Source organism: Nicotiana tomentosiformis, chromosome 7 (genome assembly GCF_000390325.3).
Source record: "Nicotiana tomentosiformis chromosome 7, ASM39032v3, whole genome shotgun sequence".
Classification (NCBI taxonomy): Eukaryota; Viridiplantae; Streptophyta; class Magnoliopsida; order Solanales; family Solanaceae; genus Nicotiana; species Nicotiana tomentosiformis.
This window is the reverse complement of record NC_090818.1, coordinates 106,754,281-106,759,196: the sequence shown is the minus strand read 5'-3', so window position 1 is coordinate 106,759,196 and position 4,916 is coordinate 106,754,281. Positions and strand designations below refer to the sequence as shown.

Genomic DNA, 4,916 nt, shown 5'->3' with positions numbered 1-4,916 from the left:
GGACTAATTTAATTTGTAAATACCAAATTAATTATTTAACCCAAATAAAATTAAGATTCAATCTAAATTTTGGATGGATTAAACTTAACAAATTTTATATGTCTACGGGGTAAATTTAAATTCGTGGCTAAAAATCTTACTTGCTCTATGGTGAAGCAGTTAAGGCCAAGTGTTTTAGGCCCCTAATTTTTATGCCTCCCCATTTTTAACAATAATAGACTTACTGATTTCTTTTAAGAAAATTTATTGAGTACTTTTTGTAGAAAGTAAACTTTTTCATATAAAAGGAAAGATAATCTTATAAATATTCTTCTACTACTTCATACAAAAATTCTGAATTCTGAAAAAAAAATCAAAATTAGATTCCCGAAATTGAACCAAACATTAGGTAGAGTTACCCTCAAAATGGAGCACCAACGTAAATAACAGAACCTGTAAGCAGTACCTACCCCTTACCATCAAGGGTGCCGCGGGAGGGATGTGATCTATCCTTATTTTGAGGTTTCACGTTCAATTTCTAAAATAGAGGAAGTTCTAATATTTGAGCATTTTCGTTTAACGCGCCATACTCGATGCGGATCCGAATAAATTGAATTAGTAAATTTCGAATACTAGATACTAATTAAAAAAATTAAAAAGTACCTCTCATATTCTTTAGACTTATAATTGAGGATAAGTCGTCGGTCCATATCGAAGCATTAAATTAGACAACACAATTGTCAGAGAAGTCATTGCATTTGCTTGGTTGCGAAGACACTTCATTGTCTTTTGCTCTATAAAAATAAGGCTAGAATTGATCAAGAATTAAAACCATCATATCCAAATTTGTGAGATGACAGAAATGAAATTGCTTGGTAATTCCTTGAGCCCATTTACTCACAGAGTTGAGTGGGCTCTGAAGATTAAAGGTGTCGAATATGAACTTCTAGTAGAAGATCCACAAAACAAGAGCCATCTACTTCTTCAATCAAACCCTGTTTACAAGAAAATTCCAGTGCTCATTCACAATGGCAAACCCATTTCTGAGTCTATGATCATTCTTGAATACATTGACGAGACATTCTAAGGTCCTTCTATCTTGTCTAAAGACCCTTATAAACGAGCTTTAGCTCGTTTCTGGGCTAAGTTCCTTGACGAGAAGGTGAATTTATTTGGATTTGAGTTATATATATTGACGTGTAAAAATTTTATTTTTCAATTATCATTGCAGTTTAATCTATTAGCTGGTTCGTTACTATTTTTATCACGTTATCAACTATAACTAATATCCATCGACGATGTAAAGAATTTTTATACTATTACGTCACATTTACTTGTTGCAAGTAACTACCTTATTATCAAAATATGGGTGTTACTTATATAAATCTTTTGAATGATTTGATAATATAAAAAAGTTTTCCTTACACTGTCGTGTATATAAGCTGCATTCATATAATTTATATTTATATTTACATTTGATTGTTTTATAAGTGAACTGATTGTGTATTTATTTTTTATATGGTCAATTGATAGAACTTTAAACTTCATTCGTTGTCATGGTATATATTCCTATCTGCAGAACTGAGTAAAATTTTTATTGAAACTTTATATTTTGACTGTTTTGCAGTGCTTGCCAGCAATGGGAAAAGTTTATTTTGGGACAGAAGAGGAGTCAGACAAAGCTAAGGATGAATGTGATGAGCTGCTAAAAATTCTTGATAATGAGCTTAAGGATAAGAAGTTTTTTGTTGGAGACAAAATTGGATTTGCTGATATTGCTGCTAATTTGATGGCATTTTGGATGGGAATTATTGAGGAAGCCTCTGGTATAATTTTGGTGACCAGTGAAAAGTTTCCCAATTATTGTGTTTGGAGAGAAGAGTACCTTAACTGCAGCCAAGTAAAAGATAATCTACCTTCAAAAGATGCGTTATTTGCCCATTTCCAAGCTCGCTTTCAACCTGTAGCTGCTCCCAAGTGAACACATCTCTTGTGAAATTTAAACATTGAATGTGGCAACAAAACTACCCATTAAAGAAAACTGTTTTTCAAGAAAACTGGTTTATCATTTAAGAAATATTCATCTAAATTGTTTAACCAAAAAATAGTTTTACTATTAAAATTAAATTTATATTTAATGAGGTCACTAACAATCAATTCAAATCAGAGCTTAGTTGAATGAATCGAGTGACTAGACTAAATAAGCAACAAATGATGATAATAATGCGATTAAAGTAGGCAAGTAAAGGATAGAATAATCTTATTGAGATTGTTTGTGAGTCACAATGTTGTAAAGTAAGGATCAACTACCGAGCTTGACAAGAGCGAAATGTAGTAGTTTATAATAATGAGTAATTAAGTAGAGCGGAATCAAAATGAATATAAGACCAAAGGTATTTATAGTCTAAACCTAACGTTTATTTCCCTAGTTCTACTCCCACACGTTGCTCTGGGTGGTTGTTAGTGGTCGAGATACACGCCAGTTGTAGGATAAGCGTCAGGCACAGTGGATATGAGTGAATCCCTGATACTCCATGAAAGTACAAGAGGGGGAGGGAGGGGGAGGGGGGGATGAATTGTAACCGATTTTAAAACTTAGTTGACTAAGAAAGGAATTAGTCAGCTAAACTTCACAGTAGCATCAATTGTAGCAGAAATAAATTGTGCATAATGAAAAGTAAAAGGAGGCACAATAATTTTACACTGGTTCAATACCGGTGTGGTACCTACGTCGAGTTCTCTTGGGTCACAAGGGTTATCTTAGATCTTTAATAAGTCTTTACACTACAAAAAAATGGGTAAATTGCGGAGGTTAAAAATATAATTTACGGAGGTTAGAAACCTCCGCTATTTACTGCCACGACAGTTGAGCAGACCCCCGTAGTAAGCATCGCCACTATTAATTTACGGCAGATAAATGTGTGGGTTTTTCGAACCGTCGTGACAATAAATAGCGGAGGTTTCTAACCTCCGCAAACTGCAATTTTAACCTCCGCAATTTCATGCGCGAAAATAGATTTTTATTTTTAAAATTTAATTTTTTTTAGTGTAGGGGTTGTAAACCCCCGCAATTTCTTATGCGTACACCATCAGAATCTCTTCAATTTTCTTTTGGGGGTTTTAACCTCATCTATTTTTAAATATATTATAGAATTGATTTTTATCATTAATATGCCATACGTTTTCCCTAATATCAATTGAAATATTTATGCTTAAACCAAAACATTAAAATTAAGAAACATCAGCATTTCATTAACCGTGAAAAATACTGTAAAAGAGTAGTATCATATGTCATCAAGCTAAATTAGAACATAGTTAATCATCTATATTAGTCAGCTATTACATTGTCTTAGTACATCCACTTCAATTAAAATGAATCTCAATGGTTGTCACTAGGATTACTAGCGCCAGAAGATCTTCTTGCATCCGTCGGTGAAACGGGTCCACTAGCTGCATCACTTGGCTGCAGCAAAAAGTAAAAAAAAAAAGTACAACTATTAAAACTGACCAAATATTTAATATGGGGGGATCCACATGAGCCTCACTCTCCACTCCCCCCTCAACTCAACTATCAATTTAAAGACCCTGCAGCAAAGTACACAACTTAAAAATCATCAAAATTTTTACAAATTAAAACTGACCACAACTTAAAGCTAATACTTATGCATCTTGTAGTTGTGTCTGCTTCTACAGGAGGGACAATTCACTATGCATGACTCATCCTTAAACCTCAAAATCAAACAGAATACAAATTTTATACAAGGAATAAAGAACTCTAACTGTTGTCTCATCTAAAAAGCTCAACATCACTTTTATGGATGTTGTGAGCAAAGTCATCTGCATCATTGCATAAAGGGCATTGCTGGATGATGTTCATACCCCAAGCTACCAGTCTAACATATCTAGTAGTTCTCACATATTTGGAGGTATATGAATCCCTAGATCACTTGCTGATTAGCAAAGCGATAATGGAAATTTATTCATGTATTTGGAATCAGGATAACAATGTTGGATTTTGCTGACCTATAAAAGTATAGTACATTTTTTGTTATTTGTTTGCTAGTTAGTAGTCCTCCCCATTAGATGAATTAATTAGATCTTTTTTACTGACAAACTAATAATAGATACTCTAGTGTTAGTCATTTCCAACCAATCCAGATATACGCAGACAGAAGCAACTCACAATGCCCCTATAGACAGATCACTTCCTACTCAAAAAACTTCCGATGATTTACCAAGTGTAATTGTGACATAAATAATGTGTAGTACCTGAACTTTGATATGTCAAAATACAAAGAATGAGAAGAAAAAGAAAAGGCAGTGACTCGTGTCTTCACAGTAAGTGAAGACTTTGGTTTGAGGAGTTACAGTAAGTGCAGCTGATAAACCTTTCAAAATATAAAGAGAAAATATCAATTCTCTATTATTAGAATACAAAATATTAACTATGAAGAAATAAATACATACAACAAAAATCATCTATAATCATAAACACTACCAAACTTGAAAATCCCATAAGAAAGAATGCATTTGCATAGTCATAGTCATAGATATGATACATATAATGCTTCCCACTTGTATTAACTACTAGCCAGTTCTAGCTATCAGGAAAGGCAATGGAATCAAAGAAAATCCATTAGCTTTACCCAAAAGTAAAAAATACCTTTACCTTTACAAATTATATTATACGCCTAGCATTCATCTATTTTTTTTTAAAAGAAAGAACTTTCATTATATACAAATAGCAGTAAACTCCCCAAGACAATGACAAGGCTATGCATTGAACAAATGTCCAATCTTACTCTCAGGGAAATACTAAGATATTCTCAAGCATTAGCATGCACCTACAATATGCTCAAAGAGTTTTAATCTTAACTGAAAACACCAAGTCAACTCCTTTTCAATCATAGTCTAGGTTTCAGGTACACACTACACCT

The 4,916-nt window shown here is 33.1% G+C and overlaps 1 pseudogene; it reads left to right on the top strand.

Annotated features, from left to right (window-relative positions):
* The first annotated feature begins 732 nt into the window (after positions 1 to 732).
* LOC104113505 (probable glutathione S-transferase) lies at positions 733 to 2,020 on the top strand (annotated as a pseudogene).
* Positions 2,021 to 4,916: the final 2,896 nt, after the last annotated feature.